The sequence below is a fragment of the Pelobates fuscus genome, chromosome 2, assembly GCF_036172605.1.
Source record: "Pelobates fuscus isolate aPelFus1 chromosome 2, aPelFus1.pri, whole genome shotgun sequence".
Classification (NCBI taxonomy): Eukaryota; Metazoa; Chordata; class Amphibia; order Anura; family Pelobatidae; genus Pelobates; species Pelobates fuscus.
This window is the reverse complement of record NC_086318.1, coordinates 287,810,984-287,829,076: the sequence shown is the minus strand read 5'-3', so window position 1 is coordinate 287,829,076 and position 18,093 is coordinate 287,810,984. Positions and strand designations below refer to the sequence as shown.

General features: G+C 41.2%; 55 pseudogenes; all 55 read left to right on the top strand.

The window, feature by feature from the left end:
* Positions 1-158: 158 nt before the first annotated feature.
* Positions 159-277, top strand: LOC134598377 (5S ribosomal RNA; annotated as a pseudogene).
* Positions 278-502: 225 nt separating this feature from the next.
* On the top strand, positions 503-621 carry LOC134588723 (5S ribosomal RNA; annotated as a pseudogene).
* A 226-nt stretch (positions 622-847) lies between these two features.
* Positions 848-966, top strand: LOC134589469 (5S ribosomal RNA; annotated as a pseudogene).
* Positions 967-1,100: 134 nt separating this feature from the next.
* Positions 1,101-1,219, top strand: LOC134597036 (5S ribosomal RNA; annotated as a pseudogene).
* A 408-nt stretch (positions 1,220-1,627) lies between these two features.
* On the top strand, positions 1,628-1,746 carry LOC134595136 (5S ribosomal RNA; annotated as a pseudogene).
* Positions 1,747-1,880: 134 nt separating this feature from the next.
* Positions 1,881-1,999, top strand: LOC134597142 (5S ribosomal RNA; annotated as a pseudogene).
* A 559-nt stretch (positions 2,000-2,558) lies between these two features.
* On the top strand, positions 2,559-2,677 carry LOC134594894 (5S ribosomal RNA; annotated as a pseudogene).
* Positions 2,678-2,902: 225 nt separating this feature from the next.
* Positions 2,903-3,021, top strand: LOC134596774 (5S ribosomal RNA; annotated as a pseudogene).
* A 134-nt stretch (positions 3,022-3,155) lies between these two features.
* Positions 3,156-3,274, top strand: LOC134598376 (5S ribosomal RNA; annotated as a pseudogene).
* A 225-nt stretch (positions 3,275-3,499) lies between these two features.
* On the top strand, positions 3,500-3,618 carry LOC134595080 (5S ribosomal RNA; annotated as a pseudogene).
* A 226-nt stretch (positions 3,619-3,844) lies between these two features.
* LOC134589468 (5S ribosomal RNA) lies at positions 3,845-3,963 on the top strand (annotated as a pseudogene).
* A 134-nt stretch (positions 3,964-4,097) lies between these two features.
* On the top strand, positions 4,098-4,216 carry LOC134596576 (5S ribosomal RNA; annotated as a pseudogene).
* A 225-nt stretch (positions 4,217-4,441) lies between these two features.
* Positions 4,442-4,560, top strand: LOC134595078 (5S ribosomal RNA; annotated as a pseudogene).
* Positions 4,561-4,786: 226 nt separating this feature from the next.
* LOC134589467 (5S ribosomal RNA) lies at positions 4,787-4,905 on the top strand (annotated as a pseudogene).
* A 134-nt stretch (positions 4,906-5,039) lies between these two features.
* Positions 5,040-5,158, top strand: LOC134598375 (5S ribosomal RNA; annotated as a pseudogene).
* Positions 5,159-5,383: 225 nt separating this feature from the next.
* Positions 5,384-5,502, top strand: LOC134594762 (5S ribosomal RNA; annotated as a pseudogene).
* Positions 5,503-5,727: 225 nt separating this feature from the next.
* On the top strand, positions 5,728-5,846 carry LOC134597194 (5S ribosomal RNA; annotated as a pseudogene).
* A 134-nt stretch (positions 5,847-5,980) lies between these two features.
* LOC134596599 (5S ribosomal RNA) lies at positions 5,981-6,099 on the top strand (annotated as a pseudogene).
* Positions 6,100-6,325: 226 nt separating this feature from the next.
* LOC134594366 (5S ribosomal RNA) lies at positions 6,326-6,444 on the top strand (annotated as a pseudogene).
* A 134-nt stretch (positions 6,445-6,578) lies between these two features.
* LOC134588620 (5S ribosomal RNA) lies at positions 6,579-6,697 on the top strand (annotated as a pseudogene).
* A 225-nt stretch (positions 6,698-6,922) lies between these two features.
* On the top strand, positions 6,923-7,041 carry LOC134588918 (5S ribosomal RNA; annotated as a pseudogene).
* A 226-nt stretch (positions 7,042-7,267) lies between these two features.
* On the top strand, positions 7,268-7,386 carry LOC134589466 (5S ribosomal RNA; annotated as a pseudogene).
* Positions 7,387-7,520: 134 nt separating this feature from the next.
* Positions 7,521-7,639, top strand: LOC134597035 (5S ribosomal RNA; annotated as a pseudogene).
* A 408-nt stretch (positions 7,640-8,047) lies between these two features.
* On the top strand, positions 8,048-8,166 carry LOC134589465 (5S ribosomal RNA; annotated as a pseudogene).
* A 134-nt stretch (positions 8,167-8,300) lies between these two features.
* LOC134597141 (5S ribosomal RNA) lies at positions 8,301-8,419 on the top strand (annotated as a pseudogene).
* A 559-nt stretch (positions 8,420-8,978) lies between these two features.
* On the top strand, positions 8,979-9,097 carry LOC134594893 (5S ribosomal RNA; annotated as a pseudogene).
* A 225-nt stretch (positions 9,098-9,322) lies between these two features.
* Positions 9,323-9,441, top strand: LOC134596773 (5S ribosomal RNA; annotated as a pseudogene).
* Positions 9,442-9,575: 134 nt separating this feature from the next.
* LOC134598374 (5S ribosomal RNA) lies at positions 9,576-9,694 on the top strand (annotated as a pseudogene).
* Positions 9,695-9,919: 225 nt separating this feature from the next.
* Positions 9,920-10,038, top strand: LOC134595077 (5S ribosomal RNA; annotated as a pseudogene).
* A 226-nt stretch (positions 10,039-10,264) lies between these two features.
* On the top strand, positions 10,265-10,383 carry LOC134589463 (5S ribosomal RNA; annotated as a pseudogene).
* Positions 10,384-10,517: 134 nt separating this feature from the next.
* On the top strand, positions 10,518-10,636 carry LOC134597034 (5S ribosomal RNA; annotated as a pseudogene).
* Positions 10,637-10,861: 225 nt separating this feature from the next.
* LOC134597193 (5S ribosomal RNA) lies at positions 10,862-10,980 on the top strand (annotated as a pseudogene).
* Positions 10,981-11,114: 134 nt separating this feature from the next.
* On the top strand, positions 11,115-11,233 carry LOC134596598 (5S ribosomal RNA; annotated as a pseudogene).
* Positions 11,234-11,459: 226 nt separating this feature from the next.
* Positions 11,460-11,578, top strand: LOC134594354 (5S ribosomal RNA; annotated as a pseudogene).
* Positions 11,579-11,712: 134 nt separating this feature from the next.
* On the top strand, positions 11,713-11,831 carry LOC134598373 (5S ribosomal RNA; annotated as a pseudogene).
* A 225-nt stretch (positions 11,832-12,056) lies between these two features.
* LOC134588916 (5S ribosomal RNA) lies at positions 12,057-12,175 on the top strand (annotated as a pseudogene).
* A 226-nt stretch (positions 12,176-12,401) lies between these two features.
* On the top strand, positions 12,402-12,520 carry LOC134589461 (5S ribosomal RNA; annotated as a pseudogene).
* Positions 12,521-12,654: 134 nt separating this feature from the next.
* On the top strand, positions 12,655-12,773 carry LOC134597033 (5S ribosomal RNA; annotated as a pseudogene).
* Positions 12,774-12,998: 225 nt separating this feature from the next.
* On the top strand, positions 12,999-13,117 carry LOC134594451 (5S ribosomal RNA; annotated as a pseudogene).
* A 134-nt stretch (positions 13,118-13,251) lies between these two features.
* On the top strand, positions 13,252-13,370 carry LOC134588211 (5S ribosomal RNA; annotated as a pseudogene).
* Positions 13,371-13,595: 225 nt separating this feature from the next.
* LOC134596291 (5S ribosomal RNA) lies at positions 13,596-13,714 on the top strand (annotated as a pseudogene).
* Positions 13,715-13,939: 225 nt separating this feature from the next.
* Positions 13,940-14,058, top strand: LOC134588687 (5S ribosomal RNA; annotated as a pseudogene).
* Positions 14,059-14,191: 133 nt separating this feature from the next.
* On the top strand, positions 14,192-14,310 carry LOC134598091 (5S ribosomal RNA; annotated as a pseudogene).
* A 135-nt stretch (positions 14,311-14,445) lies between these two features.
* Positions 14,446-14,564, top strand: LOC134594391 (5S ribosomal RNA; annotated as a pseudogene).
* Positions 14,565-14,880: 316 nt separating this feature from the next.
* Positions 14,881-14,999, top strand: LOC134595683 (5S ribosomal RNA; annotated as a pseudogene).
* A 134-nt stretch (positions 15,000-15,133) lies between these two features.
* Positions 15,134-15,252, top strand: LOC134595055 (5S ribosomal RNA; annotated as a pseudogene).
* A 225-nt stretch (positions 15,253-15,477) lies between these two features.
* LOC134588982 (5S ribosomal RNA) lies at positions 15,478-15,596 on the top strand (annotated as a pseudogene).
* A 377-nt stretch (positions 15,597-15,973) lies between these two features.
* Positions 15,974-16,092, top strand: LOC134597876 (5S ribosomal RNA; annotated as a pseudogene).
* A 225-nt stretch (positions 16,093-16,317) lies between these two features.
* On the top strand, positions 16,318-16,436 carry LOC134594957 (5S ribosomal RNA; annotated as a pseudogene).
* Positions 16,437-16,570: 134 nt separating this feature from the next.
* On the top strand, positions 16,571-16,689 carry LOC134595889 (5S ribosomal RNA; annotated as a pseudogene).
* A 134-nt stretch (positions 16,690-16,823) lies between these two features.
* Positions 16,824-16,942, top strand: LOC134589061 (5S ribosomal RNA; annotated as a pseudogene).
* Positions 16,943-17,076: 134 nt separating this feature from the next.
* Positions 17,077-17,195, top strand: LOC134587845 (5S ribosomal RNA; annotated as a pseudogene).
* Positions 17,196-17,329: 134 nt separating this feature from the next.
* LOC134597875 (5S ribosomal RNA) lies at positions 17,330-17,448 on the top strand (annotated as a pseudogene).
* A 225-nt stretch (positions 17,449-17,673) lies between these two features.
* LOC134596715 (5S ribosomal RNA) lies at positions 17,674-17,792 on the top strand (annotated as a pseudogene).
* Positions 17,793-17,926: 134 nt separating this feature from the next.
* On the top strand, positions 17,927-18,045 carry LOC134595718 (5S ribosomal RNA; annotated as a pseudogene).
* The last annotated feature ends 48 nt before the right edge of the window (positions 18,046-18,093 follow it).

The window sequence follows — 18,093 nt, the reverse complement described above, 5'->3', positions numbered from 1 at the left end:
TAGGAACCTCAGGTGCCGTAAGCTTTTGTTTATTTCTTTTTTGCATTATGATGTCATAATCAGACCACTTTTTTCCCTATCCAGAAGCATCTTGTCTTTTGTCACAACCAGAGTTTGATATTCTACCAACATTAACGAGATCGCATTCTCTTAATTTCACTTACGGCCATACCAGTCTGAAAATGCCTGATCTCATCAGATCTCGGAAGCCATCCAAACTTGGGCCTCGTTAGTACTTGTATGGGAGACCAACTAGGAACCTCAGGTGCCGTAAGCTTTTGTTTATTTATTTTTTGCATTATGATGTCATAATCAGACCACTTTTTTCCCTATGGGAGACCAACTAGGAACTTCAGGTGCCGTAAGCTTTTGTTTCTTTCTTTTTTGCATTATGATGTCATAATCAGACCACTTTTTTCCCTATCCAGAAGCGTCTTGTCTTTTGTCGCAACCAGAGTTTGATATTCTACCAACATTAGCGAGATCGCATTCTCTTAATTTCCCTTACGGCCATACCAGTCTGAAAATGCCTGATCTCATCAGATCTCGGAAGCCATCCAGACTCAGGCCTGGTTAGTACTTGTATGGGAGACAAACTAGGAACCTCAGGTGCTGTAAGCTTTTGTTTATTTCTTTTTTGCATTATGATGTCATAATCAGACCACTTTTTTTCCCTATGGGAGACCAACTAGGAACCTCAGGTGCCGTAAGCTTTTGTTTATTTCTTTTTTGCATTATGATGTCATAATCCGACCACTTTTTTCCCTATCCAGAAGCGACTTGTCTTTTGTCGCAACCAGAGTTTGATATTCTACCAACATTAGCGAGATCGCATTCTCTTAATTTCACTTACGGCCATACCAGTCTGAAAATGCCTGATCTCGTCAGATCTCGGAAGCCATCCAGACTTGGGCCTGGTTAGTACTTGTATGGGAGACCAAGTAGGAACCTCAGGTGCCGTAAGCTTTTGTTTATTTCTTTTTTGCATTTTGATGTCATAATCAGACCACTTTTTTCCCTATCCAGAAGCATCTTGTCTTTTGTCACAACCAGAGTTTGATATTCTACCAACATTAACGAGATCGCATTCTCTTAATTTCACTTACGGCCATACCAGTCTGAAAATGCCTGATCTCATCAGATCTCGGAAGCCATCCCGACACGGGCCTGGTTAGTACTTGTATGGGAGACCAACTAGGAACCTCAGGTGCTGTAAGCTTTTGTTTATTTATTTTTTGCATTATGATGTCATAATCAGACCACTTTTTTCCCTATGGGAGACCAACTAGGAACCTCAGGTGCTGTAAGCTTTTGTTTATTTATTTTTTGCATTATGATGTCATAATCAGACCACTTTTTTCCCTATGGGAGACAAACTAGGAACCTCAGGTGCTGTAAGCTTTTGTTTATTTCTTTTTTGCATTATGATGTCATAATCAGACCACTTTTTTTCCCTATGGGAGACCAACTAGGAACCTCAGGTGCCGTAAGCTTTTGTTTATTTCTTTTTTGCATTATGATGTCATAATCAGACCACTTTTTTCCCTATCCAGAAGCGTCTTGTCTTTTGTCGCAACCAGAGTTTGATATTCTACCAACATTAGCGAGATCGCATTCTCTTAATTTCACTTACGGCAATACCAGTCTGAAAATGCCTGATCTCGTCAGATCTCGGAAGCCATCCAGACTTGGGCCTGGTTAGTACTTGTATGGGAGACCAAGTAGGAACCTCAGGTGCCGTAAGCTTTTGTTTATTTCTTTTTTGCATTTTGATGTCATAATCAGACCACTTTTTTCCCTATCCAGAAGCATCTTGTCTTTTGTCACAACCAGAGTTTGATATTCTACCAACATTAACGAGATCGCATTCTCTTAATTTCACTTACGGCCATACCAGTCTGAAAATGCCTGATCTTGTCAGATCTCTGAAGCCATCCAGACTCGGGCCTGGTTAGTACTTGTATGGGAGACCAACTAGGAACCTCAGGTGCCGTAAGCTTTTGTTTATTTCTTTTTTGCATTATGATGTCATAATCAGAACACTTTTTTCCCTATGGGAGACCAACTCGGAACCTCAGGTGCCGTAAGCTTTTGTTTATTTCTTTTTTGCATTATGATGTCATAATCATATCACTTTTTTCCCTATCCAGAAGCGTCTTGTCTTTTGTCGCAACCAGAGTTTGATATTCTACCAACATTAGCGAGATCGCATTCTCTTAATTTCACTTGCGGCCATACCAGTCTGAAAATGTCAGATCTCGGAAGCCATCCAGACTCGGGCCTGGTTAGTACTTGTATGGGAGACCAACTAGGAACCTCAGGTGCTGTAAGCTTTTGTTTATTTCTTTTTTGCATTATGATGTCATAATCAGACTACTTTTTTCCCTATGGGAGACCAACTAGGAACCTCAGGTGCCGTAATCTTTTGTTTATTTCTTTTTTGCATTATGATGTCATAATCAGACCACTTTTTTCCCTATCCAGAAGCGTCTTGTCTTTTGTCGCAACCAGAGTTTGATATTCTACCAACATTAGCGAGATCGCATTCTCTTAATTTCACTTATGGCCATACCAGTCTGAAAATGCCTGATCTCGTCAGATCTCGGAAGCCATCCAGACTCGGGCCTGGTTAGTACTTGTATGGGAGACCAACTAGGAACCTCAGGTGCCGTAAGCTTTTGTTTATTTCTTTTTTGCATTATGATGTCATAATCAGACCACTTTTTTCCCTATGGGAGACCAACTAGGAACCTCAGGTGCCGTAAGCTTTTGTTTATTTCTTTTTTGCATTATGATGTCATAATCAGACCACTTTTTTCCCTATCCAGAAGCGTCTTGTCTTTTGTCGCAACCAGAGTTTGATATTCTACCAACATTAGCGAGATCGCATTCTCTTAATTTCACTTATGGCAATACCAGTCTGAAAATGCCTGATCTCGTCAGATCTCGGAAGCCATCCAGACTCGGGCCTGGTTAGTACTTGTATGGGAGACCAAGTAGGAACCTCAGGTGCCGTAAGCTTTTGTTTATTTCTTTTTTGCATTATGATGTCATAATCAGACCACTTTTTTCCCTATCCAGAAGCATCTTGTCTTTTGTCACAACCAGAGTTTGATATTCTACCAACATTAACGAGATCGCATTCTCTTAATTTCACTTACGGCCATACCAGTCTGAAAATGCCTGATCTCATCAGATCTCGGAAGCCATCCAAACTTGGGCCTCGTTAGTACTTGTATGGGAGACCAACTAGGAACCTCAGGTGCCGTAAGCTTTTGTTTATTTATTTTTTGCATTATGATGTCATAATCAGACCACTTTTTTCCCTATGGGAGACCAACTAGGAACTTCAGGTGCCGTAAGCTTTTGTTTCTTTCTTTTTTGCATTATGATGTCATAATCAGACCACTTTTTTCCCTATCCAGAAGCGTCTTGTCTTTTGTCGCAACCAGAGTTTGATATTCTACCAACATTAGCGAGATCGCATTCTCTTAATTTCCCTTACGGCCATACCAGTCTGAAAATGCCTGATCTCGTCAGATCTCGGAAGCCATCCAGACTCGGGCCTGGTTAGTACTTGTATGGGAGACCAACTAGGAACCTCAGGTGCTGTAAGCTTTTGTTTATTTCTTTTTTGCATTATGATGTCATAATCAGACCACTTTTTTTACCTATGGGAGACCAACTAGGAACCTCAGGTGCCGTAAGCTTTTGTTTATTTCTTTTTTGCATTATGATGTAATAATCAGACCACTTTTTTCCCTATCCAGAAGCGTCTTGTCTTTTGTCGCAACCAGAGTTTGATATTCTACCAACATTAGCGAGATCGCATTCTCTTAATTTCACTTACGGCCATACCAGTCTGAAAATGCCTGATCTCGTCAGATCTCGGAAGCCATCCAGACTTGGGCCTGGTTAGTACTTGTATGGGAGACCAAGTAGGAACCTCAGGTGCCGTAAGCTTTTGTTTATTTCTTTTTTGCATTTTGATGTCATAATCAGACCACTTTTTTCCCTATCCAGAAGCATCTTGTCTTTTGTCACAACCAGAGTTTGATATTCTACCAACATTAACGAGATCGCATTCTCTTAATTTCACTTACGGCCATACCAGTCTGAAAATGCCTGATCTCATCAGATCTCGGAAGCCATCCCGACACGGGCCTGGTTAGTACTTGTATGGGAGACCAACTAGGAACCTCAGGTGCCGTAAGCTTTTGTTTATTTATTTTTTGCATTATGATGTCATAATCAGACCACTTTTTTCCCTATGGGAGACCAACTAGGAACTTCAGGTGCCGTAAGCTTTTGTTTCTTTCTTTTTTGCATTATGATGTCATAATCAGACCACTTTTTTCCCTATCCAGAAGCGTCTTGTCTTTTGTCGCAACCAGAGTTTGATATTCTACCAACATTAGCGAGATCGCATTCTCTTAATTTCCCTTACGGCCATACCAGTCTGAAAATGCCTGATCTCGTCAGATCTCGGAAGCCATCCAGACTCGGGCCTGGTTAGTACTTGTATGGGAGACCAACTAGGAACCTCAGGTGCTGTAAGCTTTTGTTTATTTCTTTTTTGAATTATGATGTCATAATCAGACCACTTTTTTTCCCTATGGGAGACCAACTAGGAACCTCAGGTGCCGTAAGCTTTTGTTTATTTCTTTTTTGCATTATGATGTCATAATCAGACCACTTTTTTCCCTATCCAGAAGCGTCTTGTCTTTTGTCGCAACCAGAGTTTGATATTCTACCAACATTAGCGAGATCGCATTCTCTTAATTTCACTTACGGCCATACCAGTCTGAAAATGCCTGATCTCGTCAGATCTCGGAAGCCATCCAGACTTGGGCCTGGTTAGTACTTGTATGGGAGACCAAGTAGGAACCTCAGGTGCCGTAAGCTTTTGTTTATTTCTTTTTTGCATTATGATGTCATAATCAGACCACTTTTTTCCCTATCCAGAAGCATCTTGTCTTTTGTCACAACCAGAGTTTGATATTCTACCAACATTAACGAGATCGCATTCTCTTAATTTCACTTACGGCCATACCAGTCTGAAAATGCCTGATCTCATCAGATCTCGGAAGCCATCCAAACTTGGGCCTCGTTAGTACTTGTATGGGAGACCAACTAGGAACCTCAGGTGCCGTAAGCTTTTGTTTATTTATTTTTTGCATTATGATGTCATAATCAGACCACTTTTTTCCCTATGGGAGACCAACTAGGAACTTCAGATGCCGTAAGCTTTTGTTTCTTTCTTTTTTGCATTATGATGTCATAATCAGACCACTTTTTTCCCTATCCAGAAGCGTCTTGTCTTTTGTCGCAACCAGATTTTGATATTCTACCAACATTAGCGAGATCGCATTCTCTTAACTTCACTTACGGCCATACCAGTCTGAAAATGCCTGATCTCGTCAGATCTCGGAAGCCATCCAGACTCGGTCCTGGTTAGTACTTGTATGGGAGACCACCTAGGAACCTCAGGTGCCGTAAGCTTTTGTTTATTTCTTTTTTGCATTATGATGTCATAATCAGACCACTTTTTTCCCTATGGGAGACCAACTAGGAACCTCAGGTGCCGTAAGCTTTTGTTTATTTCTTTTTTGCATTATGATGTCATAATCAGACCACTTTTTTCCCTATCCAGAAGCGTCTTGTCTTTTGTCGCAACCAGAGTTTGATATTCTACCAACATTAGCGAGATCGCATTCTCTTAATTTCCCTTACGGCCATACCAGTCTGAAAATGCCTGAACTCGTCAGATCTCTGAAGCCATCCAGACTCGGGCCTGGTTAGTACTTGTATGGGAGACCAACTAGGAACCTCAGGTGCCGTAAGCTTTTGTTTATTTCTTTTTTGCATTATGATGTCATAATCAGACCACTTTTTTCCCTATCCAGAAGCGTCTTGTCTTTTGTCGCAACCAGAGTTTGATATTCTACCAACATTAGCGAGATCGCATTCTCTTAATTTCCCTTACGGCCATACCAGTCTGAAAATGCCTGAACTCGTCAGATCTCGGAAGCCATCCAGACTCGGGCCTGGTTAGTACTTGTATGGGAGACCAACTAGGAACTTCAGGTGCTGTAAGCTTTTGTTTATTTCTTTTTTGCATTATGATGTCATAATCAGACCACTTTTTTTCCCTATGGGAGACCAACTAGGAACCTCAGGTGCCGTAAGCTTTTGTTTATTTCTTTTTTGCATTATGATGTCATAATCAGACCACTTTTTTCCCTATCCAGAAGCGTCTTGTCTTTTGTCGCAACCAGAGTTTGATATTCTACCAACATTAGCGAGATCGCATTCTCGTAATTTTACTTACGGCCATACCAGTCTGAAAATGCCTGATCTCGTCAGATCTCAGAAGCCATCCAGACTTGGGCCTGGTTAGTACTTGTATGGGAGACCAAGTAGGAACCTCAGGTGCCGTAAGCTTTTGTTTATTTCTTTTTTGCATTATGATGTCATAATCAGACCACTTTTTTCCCTATCCAGAAGCATCTTGTCTTTTGTCACAACCAGAGTTTGATATTCTACCAACATTAACGAGATCGCATTCTCTTAATTTCACTTACGGCCATACCAGTCTGAAAATGCCTGATCTCATCAGATCTCGGAAGCCATCCAAACTTGGGCCTCGTTCGTACTTGTATGGGAGACCAACTAGGAACCTCAGGTGCCGTAAGCTTTTGTTTATTTATTTTTTGCATTATGATGTCATAATCAGACCACTTTTTTCCCTATGGGAGACCAACTAGGAACTTCAGGTGCCGTAAGCTTTTGTTTCTTTCTTTTTTGCATTATGATGTCATAATCAGACCACTTTTTTCCCTATCCAGAAGCGTCTTGTCTTTTGTCGCAACCAGAGTTTGATATTCTACCAACATTAGCGAGATCGCATTCTCTTAATTTCCCTTACGGCCATACCAGTCTGAAAATGCCTGATCTCGTCAGATCTCGGAAGCCATCCAGACTCAGGCCTGGTTAGTACTTGTATGGGAGACAAACTAGGAACCTCAGGTGCTGTAAGCTTTTGTTTATTTCTTTTTTGCATTATGATGTCATAATCAGACCACTTTTTTTCCCTATGGGAGACCAACTAGGAACCTCAGGTGCCGTAAGCTTTTGTTTATTTCTTTTTTGCATTATGATGTCATAATCAGACCACTTTTTTCCCTATCCAGAAGCGTCTTGTCTTTTGTCGCAACCAGAGTTTGATATTCTACCAACATTAGCGAGATCGCATTCTCTTAATTTCACTTACGGCCATACCAGTCTGAAAATGCCTGATCTCGTCAGATCTCGGAAGCCATCCAGACTTGGGCCTGGTTAGTACTTGTATGGGAGACCAAGTAGGAACCTCAGGTGCCGTAAGCTTTTGTTTATTTCTTTTTTGCATTTTGATGTCATAATCAGACCACTTTTTTCCCTATCCAGAAGCATCTTGTCTTTTGTCACAACCAGAGTTTGATATTCTACCAACATTAACGAGATCGCATTCTCTTAATTTCACTTACGGCCATACCAGTCTGAAAATGCCTGATCTCATCAGATCTCGGAAGCCATCCCGACACGGGCCTGGTTAGTACTTGTATGGGAGACCAACTAGGAACCTCAGGTGCTGTAAGCTTTTGTTTATTTATTTTTTGCATTATGATGTCATAATCAGACCACTTTTTTCCCTATGGGAGACCAACTAGGAACCTCAGGTGCTGTAAGCTTTTGTTTATTTATTTTTTGCATTATGATGTCATAATCAGACCACTTTTTTCCCTATGGGAGACAAACTAGGAACCTCAGGTGCTGTAAGCTTTTGTTTATTTCTTTTTTGCATTATGATGTCATAATCAGACCACTTTTTTTCCCTATGGGAGACCAACTAGGAACCTCAGGTGCCGTAAGCTTTTGTTTATTTCTTTTTTGCATTATGATGTCATAATCAGACCACTTTTTTCCCTATCCAGAAGCGTCTTGTCTTTTGTCGCAACCAGAGTTTGATATTCTACCAACATTAGCGAGATCGCATTCTCTTAATTTCACTTACGGCCATACCAGTCTGAAAATGCCTGATCTCGTCAGATCTCGGAAGCCATCCAGACTTGGGCCTGGTTAGTACTTGTATGGGAGACCAAGTAGGAACCTCAGGTGCCGTAAGCTTTTGTTTATTTCTTTTTTGCATTTTGATGTCATAATCAGACCACTTTTTTCCCTATCCAGAAGCATCTTGTCTTTTGTCACAACCAGAGTTTGATATTCTACCAACATTAACGAGATCGCATTCTCTTAATTTCACTTACGGCCATACCAGTCTGAAAATGCCTGATCTTGTCAGATCTCTGAAGCCATCCAGACTCGGGCCTGGTTAGTACTTGTATGGGAGACCAACTAGGAACCTCAGGTGCCGTAAGCTTTTGTTTATTTCTTTTTTGCATTATGATGTCATAATCAGACCACTTTTTTCCCTATGGGAGACCAACTCGGAACCTCAGGTGCCGTAAGCTTTTGTTTATTTCTTTTTTGCATTATGATGTCATAATCATATCACTTTTTTCCCTATCCAGAAGCGTCTTGTCTTTTGTCGCAACCAGAGTTTGATATTCTACCAACATTAGCGAGATCGCATTCTCTTAATTTCACTTGCGGCCATACCAGTCTGAAAATGTCAGATCTCGGAAGCCATCCAGACTCGGGCCTGGTTAGTACTTGTATGGGAGACCAACTAGGAACCTCAGGTGCTGTAAGCTTTTGTTTATTTCTTTTTTGCATTATGATGTCATAATCAGACTACTTTTTTCCCTATGGGAGACCAACTAGGAACCTCAGGTGCCGTAATCTTTTGTTTATTTCTTTTTTGCATTATGATGTCATAATCAGACCACTTTTTTCCCTATCCAGAAGCGTCTTGTCTTTTGTCGCAACCAGAGTTTGATATTCTACCAACATTAGCGAGATCGCATTCTCTTAATTTCACTTATGGCCATACCAGTCTGAAAATGCCTGATCTCGTCAGATCTCGGAAGCCATCCAGACTCGGGCCTGGTTAGTACTTGTATGGGAGACCAACTAGGAACCTCAGGTGCCGTAAGCTTTTGTTTATTTCTTTTTTGCATTATGATGTCATAATCAGACCACTTTATTCCCTATGGGAGACCAACTAGGAACCTCAGGTGCCGTAAGCTTTTGTTTATTTCTTTTTTGCATTATGATGTCATAATCAGACCACTTTTTTCCCTATCCAGAAGCGTCTTGTCTTTTGTCGCAACCAGAGTTTGATATTCTACCAACATTAGCGAGATCGCATTCTCTTAATTTCACTTATGGCAATACCAGTCTGAAAATGCCTGATCTCGTCAGATCTCGGAAGCCATCCAGACTCGGGCCTGGTTAGTACTTGTATGGGAGACCAAGTAGGAACCTCAGGTGCCGTAAGCTTTTGTTTATTTCTTTTTTGCATTATGATGTCATAATCAGACCACTTTTTTCCCTATCCAGAAGCATCTTGTCTTTTGTCACAACCAGAGTTTGATATTCTACCAACATTAACGAGATCGCATTCTCTTAATTTCACTTACGGCCATACCAGTCTGAAAATGCCTGATCTCATCAGATCTCGGAAGCCATCCAAACTTGGGCCTCGTTAGTACTTGTATGGGAGACCAACTAGGAACCTCAGGTGCCGTAAGCTTTTGTTTATTTATTTTTTGCATTATGATGTCATAATCAGACCACTTTTTTCCCTATGGGAGACCAACTAGGAACTTCAGGTGCCGTAAGCTTTTGTTTCTTTCTTTTTTGCATTATGATGTCATAATCAGACCACTTTTTTCCCTATCCAGAAGCGTCTTGTCTTTTGTCGCAACCAGAGTTTGATATTCTACCAACATTAGCGAGATCGCATTCTCTTAATTTCCCTTACGGCCATACCAGTCTGAAAATGCCTGATCTCGTCAGATCTCGGAAGCCATCCAGACTCGGGCCTGGTTAGTACTTGTATGGGAGACCAACTAGGAACCTCAGGTGCTGTAAGCTTTTGTTTATTTCTTTTTTGCATTATGATGTCATAATCAGACCACTTTTTTTACCTATGGGAGACCAACTAGGAACCTCAGGTGCCGTAAGCTTTTGTTTATTTCTTTTTTGCATTATGATGTAATAATCAGACCACTTTTTTCCCTATCCAGAAGCGTCTTGTCTTTTGTCGCAACCAGAGTTTGATATTCTACCAACATTAGCGAGATCGCATTCTCTTAATTTCACTTACGGCCATACCAGTCTGAAAATGCCTGATCTCGTCAGATCTCGGAAGCCATCCAGACTTGGGCCTGGTTAGTACTTGTATGGGAGACCAAGTAGGAACCTCAGGTGCCGTAAGCTTTTGTTTATTTCTTTTTTGCATTTTGATGTCATAATCAGACCACTTTTTTCCCTATCCAGAAGCATCTTGTCTTTTGTCACAACCAGAGTTTGATATTCTACCAACATTAACGAGATCGCATTCTCTTAATTTCACTTACGGCCATACCAGTCTGAAAATGCCTGATCTCATCAGATCTCGGAAGCCATCCCGACACGGGCCTGGTTAGTACTTGTATGGGAGACCAACTAGGAACCTCAGGTGCTGTAAGCTTTTGTTTATTTATTTTTTGCATTATGATGTCATAATCAGACCACTTTTTTCCCTATGGGAGACCAACTAGGAACTTCAGGTGCCGTAAGCTTTTGTTTCTTTCTTTTTTGCATTATGATGTCATAATCAGACCACTTTTTTCCCTATCCAGAAGCGTCTTGTCTTTTGTCGCAACCAGAGTTTGATATTCTACCAACATTAGCGAGATCGCATTCTCTTAATTTCCCTTACGGCCATACCAGTCTGAAAATGCCTGAACTCGTCAGATCTCTGAAGCCATCCAGACTCGGGCCTGGTTAGTACTTGTATGGGAGACCAACTAGGAACCTCAGGTGCCGTAAGCTTTTGTTTATTTCTTTTTTGCATTATGATGTCATAATCAGACCACTTTTTTCCCTATCCAGAAGCGTCTTGTCTTTTGTCGCAACCAGAGTTTGATATTCTACCAACATTAGCGAGATCGCATTCTCTTAATTTCCCTTACGGCCATACCAGTCTGAAAATGCCTGAACTCGTCAGATCTCGGAAGCCATCCAGACTCGGGCCTGGTTAGTACTTGTATGGGAGACCAACTAGGAACTTCAGGTGCTGTAAGCTTTTGTTTATTTCTTTTTTGCATTATGATGTCATAATCAGACCACTTTTTTTCCCTATGGGAGACCAACTAGGAACCTCAGGTGCCGTAAGCTTTTGTTTATTTCTTTTTTGCATTATGATGTCATAATCAGACCACTTTTTTCCCTATCCAGAAGCGTCTTGTCTTTTGTCGCAACCAGAGTTTGATATTCTACCAACATTAGCGAGATCGCATTCTCGTAATTTTACTTACGGCCATACCAGTCTGAAAATGCCTGATCTCGTCAGATCTCAGAAGCCATCCAGACTTGGGCCTGGTTAGTACTTGTATGGGAGACCAAGTAGGAACCTCAGGTGCCGTAAGCTTTTGTTTATTTCTTTTTTGCATTATGATGTCATAATCAGACCACTTTTTTCCCTATCCAGAAGCATCTTGTCTTTTGTCACAACCAGAGTTTGATATTCTACCAACATTAACGAGATCGCATTCTCTTAATTTCACTTACGGCCATACCAGTCTGAAAATGCCTGATCTCATCAGATCTCGGAAGCCATCCAAACTTGGGCCTCGTTAGTACTTGTATGGGAGACCAACTAGGAACCTCAGGTGCCGTAAGCTTTTGTTTATTTATTTTTTGCATTATGATGTCATAATCAGACCACTTTTTTCCCTATGGGAGACCAACTAGGAACTTCAGGTGCCGTAAGCTTTTGTTTCTTTCTTTTTTGCATTATGATGTCATAATCAGACCACTTTTTTCCCTATCCAGAAGCGTCTTGTCTTTTGTCGCAACCAGAGTTTGATATTCTACCAACATTAGCGAGATCGCATTCTCTTAATTTCCCTTACGGCCATACCAGTCTGAAAATGCCTGATCTCGTCAGATCTCGGAAGCCATCCAGACTCAGGCCTGGTTAGTACTTGTATGGGAGACAAACTAGGAACCTCAGGTGCTGTAAGCTTTTGTTTATTTCTTTTTTGCATTATGATGTCATAATCAGACCACTTTTTTTCCCTATGGGAGACCAACTAGGAACCTCAGGTGCCGTAAGCTTTTGTTTATTTCTTTTTTGCATTATGATGTCATAATCAGACCACTTTTTTCCCTATCCAGAAGCGTCTTGTCTTTTGTCGCAACCAGAGTTTGATATTCTACCAACATTAGCGAGATCGCATTCTCTTAATTTCACTTACGGCCATACCAGTCTGAAAATGCCTGATCTCGTCAGATCTCGGAAGCCATCCAGACTTGGGCCTGGTTAGTACTTGTATGGGAGACCAAGTAGGAACCTCAGGTGCCGTAAGCTTTTGTTTATTTCTTTTTTGCATTTTGATGTCATAATCAGACCACTTTTTTCCCTATCCAGAAGCATCTTGTCTTTTGTCACAACCAGAGTTTGATATTCTACCAACATTAACGAGATCGCATTCTCTTAATTTCACTTACGGCCATACCAGTCTGAAAATGCCTGATCTCATCAGATCTCGGAAGCCATCCCGACACGGGCCTGGTTAGTACTTGTATGGGAGACCAACTAGGAACCTCAGGTGCTGTAAGCTTTTGTTTATTTATTTTTTGCATTATGATGTCATAATCAGACCACTTTTTTCCCTATGGGAGACCAACTAGGAACTTCAGGTGCCGTAAGCTTTTGTTTCTTTCTTTTTTGCATTATGATGTCATAATCAGACCACTTTTTTCCCTATCCAGAAGCGTCTTGTCTTTTGTCGCAACCAGAGTTTGATATTCTACCAACATTAGCGAGATCGCATTCTCTTAATTTCCCTTACGGCCATACCAGTCTGAAAATGCCTGATCTCGTCAGATCTCGGAAGCCATCCAGACTTGGGCCTGGTTAGTACTTGTATGGGAGACCAAGTAGGAACCTCAGGTGCCGTAAGCTTTTGTTTATTTCTTTTTTGCATTATGATGTCATAATCAGACCACTTTTTTCCCTATCCAGAAGCATCTTGTCTTTTGTCACAACCAGAGTTTGATATTCTACCAACATTAACGAGATCGCATTCTCTTAATTTCACTTACGGCCATACCAGTCTGAAAATGCCTGATCTCATCAGATCTCGGAAGCCATCCAAACTTGGGCCTCGTTAGTACTTGTTTGGGAGACCAACTAGGAACCTCAGGTGCCGTAAGCTTTTGTTTATTTATTTTTTGCATTATGATGTCATAATCAGACCACTTTTTTCCCTATGGGAGACCAACTAGGAACTTCAGATGCCGTAAGCTTTTGTTTCTTTCTTTTTTGCATTATGATGTCATAATCAGACCACTTTTTTCCCTATCCAGAAGCGTCTTGTCTTTTGTCGCAACCAGATTTTGATATTCTACCAACATTAGCGAGATCGCATTCTCTTAACTTCACTTACGGCCATACCAGTCTGAAAATGCCTGATCTCGTCAGATCTCGGAAGCCATCCAGACTCGGTCCTGGTTAGTACTTGTATGGGAGACCAACTAGGAACCTCAGGTGCCGTAAGCTTTTGTTTATTTCTTTTTTGCATTATGATGTCATAATCAGACCACTTTTTTCCCTATGGGAGACCAACTAGGAACCTCAGGTGCCGTAAGCTTTTGTTTATTTCTTTTTTGCATTATGATGTCATAATCAGACCACTTTTTTCCCTATCCAGAAGCGTCTTGTCTTTTGTCGCAACCAGAGTTTGATATTCTACCAACATTAGCGAGATCGCATTCTCTTAATTTCCCTTACGGCCATACCAGTCTGAAAATGCCTGAACTCGTCAGACCTCGGAAGCCATCTAGACTCGGGTCTGGTTAGTACTTGTATGGGAGACCAACTAGGAACCTCAGGTGCCGTAAGCTTTTGTTTATTTCTTTTTTGCATTATGATGTCATAATCAGACCACTTTTTCCCTATCCAGAAGCGTCTTGTCTTTTGTCGCAACCAGAGTTTGATATTCTACCAACATTAGCGAGATCGCATTCTCTTAATTTCACTTATGGCCATACCAGTCTGAAAATGCCTGATCTCGTCAGATCTTGGAAGCCATCCAGACTCGGACCTGGTTAGTACTTGTATGGGAGACCAACTAGGAACCTCAGGTGCCGTAAGCTTTTGTTTATTTCTTTTTTGCATTATGATGTCATAATCAGACCACTTTTTTTCCCTATCCAGAAGCATCTTGTCTTTTGTCGCAACCAGAGTTTGATATTCTACCAACATTAGCGAGATCGCATTCCCTTAATTTCACTTACGGCCATACCAGTCTGAAAATGCCTGATCTCGTCAGATCTCGGAAGCCATCCAGACTAGGGCCTGATTAGTACTTGTATGGGAGACCAACTAGGAACCTCAGGTGCCGTAAGCTTTTGTTTATTTCTTTTTTGCATTATAATGTCATAATCAGACCACTTTTTTCCCTATGGGAGACCAACTAGGAACCTCAGGTGCCGTAAGCTTTTGTTTATTTCTTTTTTGCATTATAATGTCATAATCAGACCACTTATTTCCCTATGGGAGACCAACTAGGAACCTCAGGTGCCGTAAGCTTTTGTTTATTTCTTTTTTGCATTATGATGTCATAATCAGACCTCTTTTTTCCCTATCCAGAAGCGTCTTGTCTTTTGTCGCAACCAGAGTTTAATATTCTACCAACATTAGCGAGATTGCATTCTCTTAATTTCCCTTACGGCCATACCAGTCTGAAAATGCCTGATCTCGTCAGATCTCAGAAGCCATCCAGACTCGGTCCTGGTTAGTACTTGTATGGGAGACCAACTAGGAACCTCAGGTGCCGTAAGCTTTTGTTTATTTCTTTTTTGCATTATGATGTCATAATCAGACCACTTTTTTCCCTTTCCAGAAGCATCTTGTCTTTTGTCGCAACCAGAGTTTGATATTCTACCAACATTAACGAGATCGCATTCGCTTAATTTCACTTACGGCCATACCAGTCTGAAAATGCCTGATCTCGTCAGATCTCGGAAGCCATCCAGACTCGGGCCTGGTTAGTACTTGTATGGGAGACCAACTAGGAACCGCAGGTGCCGTAAGCTTTTGTTTATTTCTTTTTTGCATTATGATGTCATAATCAGACCACTTTTTTCCCTATGGGAGACCAACTAGGAACCTCAGGTGCCGTAAGCTTTTGTTTATTTCTTTTTTGCATTATGATGTCATAATCAGACCTCTTTTTTCCCTATCCAGAAGCGTCTTGTCTTTTGTCGCAACCAGAGTTTGATATTCTACCAACATTAGCGAGATCGCATTCTCTTAATTTCACTTATGGCCATACCAGTCTGAAAATGCCTTATCTTGTCAGATCTCGGAAGCCATCCGGACTCGGGCCTGGTTAGTACTTGTATGGGAGACCTACTAGGAACCTCAGGTGCCGTAAGCTTTTGTTTATTTCTTTTTTGCATTATTATGTCATAATCAGACCACTTTTTTCCCTATCCAGAAGCGTCTTGTCTTTTGTCGCAACCAGAGTTTGATATTCTACCAACATTAGCGAGATCGCATTCTCTTAATTTCACTTACGGCCATACCAGTCTGAAAATGCCAGATCTCGGAAGCCATCCAGACTCGGGCCTGGTTAGTACTTGTATGGGAGACCAACTAGGAACCTCAGGTGCCGTAAGCTTTTGTTTATTTCTTTTTTGCATTATGATGTCATAATCAGACCACTTTTTTCCCTATCCAGAAGCATCTTGTCTTTTGTCGCAACCAGAGTTTGATATTCTACCAACATTAACGAGATCGCATTCTCTTAATTTCACTTACGGCCATACCAGTCTGAAAATGCCTGATCTCGTCAGATCTTGGAAGCCATCAAGACTTGGGCCTGGTTAGTACTTGTATGGGAGACCAACTAGGAACCTCAGGTGCCGTAAGCTTTTGTTTATTTCTTTTTTGCATTATGATGTCATAATCAGACCACTTTTTTCCCTATGGGAGACCAACTAGGAACCTCAGGTGCCGTAAGCTTTTGTTTATTTCTTTTTTGCATTATGATGTCATAATCAGACCACTTTTTTCCCTATCCAGAAGCGTCTTGTCTTTTGTCGCAACCAGAGTTTGATATTCTACCAACATTAGCGAGATCGCATTCTCTTAATTTCACTTACGGCCATACCAGTCTGAAAATGCCTGATCTCATCAGATCTCGGAAGCCATCCAGACTCGGGCCTGGTTAGTACTTGTATGGGAGACCAACGAGGAACCTCAGGTGCCGTAAGCTTTTGTTTATTTCTTTTTTGCATTATGATGTCATAATCAGACCACTTTTTTCCCTATCCAGAAGCGTCTTGTCTTTTGTCGCAACCAGAGTTTGATATTCTACCAACATTAGCGAGATCGCATTCTCTTAATTTCACTTACGGCCATACCAGTCTGAAAATGCCTGATCTCGTCAGATCTCGGAAGCCATCCAGACTCGGGTCTGGTTAGTACTTGTATGGGAGACCAACTAGGAACCTCAGGTGCCGTAAGCTTTTGTTTATTTCTTTTTTGCATTATGATGTCATAATCAGACCACTTTTTTCCCTATCCAGAAGCGTCTTGTCTTTTGTCGCAACCAGAGTTTGATATTCTACCAACATTAGCGAGATCGCATTCTCTTAATTTCACTAATGGCCATACCAGTCTGAAAATGCCTGATCTCGTCAGATCTCGGAAGCCATCAAGACTCGGGCCTGGTTAGTACTTGTATGGGAGACCAACTAGGAACCTCACGTGCCGTAAGCTTTTGTTTATTTCTTTTTTGCATTATGATGTCATAATCAGACCACTTTTTTCCCTATCCAGAAGCATCTTGTCTTTTGTCGCAACCAGAGTTTGATATTCTACCAACATTAACGAGATCGCATTCTCTTAATTTTACTTACGGCCATACCAGTCTGAAAATGCCTGATCTCGTCAGATCTCGGAAGCCATCCAGACTTGGGCCTGGTTAGTACTTGTATGGGAGACCAACTAGGAACCTCAGGTGCCGTAAGCTTTTGTTTATTTCTTTTTTGCATTATGATGTCATAATCAGACCACTTTTTTCCCTATCCAGAAGCATCTTGTCTTTTGTCGCAACCAGAGTTTGATATTCTACCAACATTAACGAGATCGCATTCTCTTAATTTCACTTACGGCCATACCAGTCTGAAAATGCCTGATCTCGTCAGATCTTGGAAGCCATCAAGACTTGGGCCTGGTTAGTACTTGTATGGGAGACCAACTAGGAACCTCAGGTGCCGTAAGCTTTTGTTTATTTCTTTTTTGCATTATGATGTCATAATCAGACCACTTTTTTCCCTATGGGAGACCAACTAGGAACCTCAGGTGCCGTAAGCTTTTGTTTATTTCATTTTTGCATTATGATGTCATAATCAGACCACTTTTTTCCCTATCCAGAAGCGTCTTGTCTTTTGTCGCAACCAGAGTTTGATATTCTACCAACATTAGCGAGATCGCATTCTCTTAATTTCACTTACGGCCATACCAGTCTGAAAATGCCTGATCTCGTCAGATCTCGGAAGCCATCCAGACTCGGGCCTGGTTAGTTCTTGTATGGGAGACCAACTAGGAACCTCAGGTGCCGTAAGCTTCTGTTTATTTCTTTTTTGCATTATGATGTCATAATCAGACCACTTTTTTCCCTATCCAGAAGCGTCTTGTCTTTTGTCGCAACCAGAGTTTGATATTCTACCAACATTAGCGAGATCGCATTCTCTTAATTTCACTTACGGCCATACCAGTCTGAAAATGCCTGATCTCGTCAGATCTCGAAAGCCATCCAGACTCGGGCCTGGTTAGTACTTGTATGGGAGACCAACTAGGAACCTCAGGTGCCGTAAGCTTTTGTTTATTTCTTTTTTGCATTATGATGTCATAATCAGACCACTTTT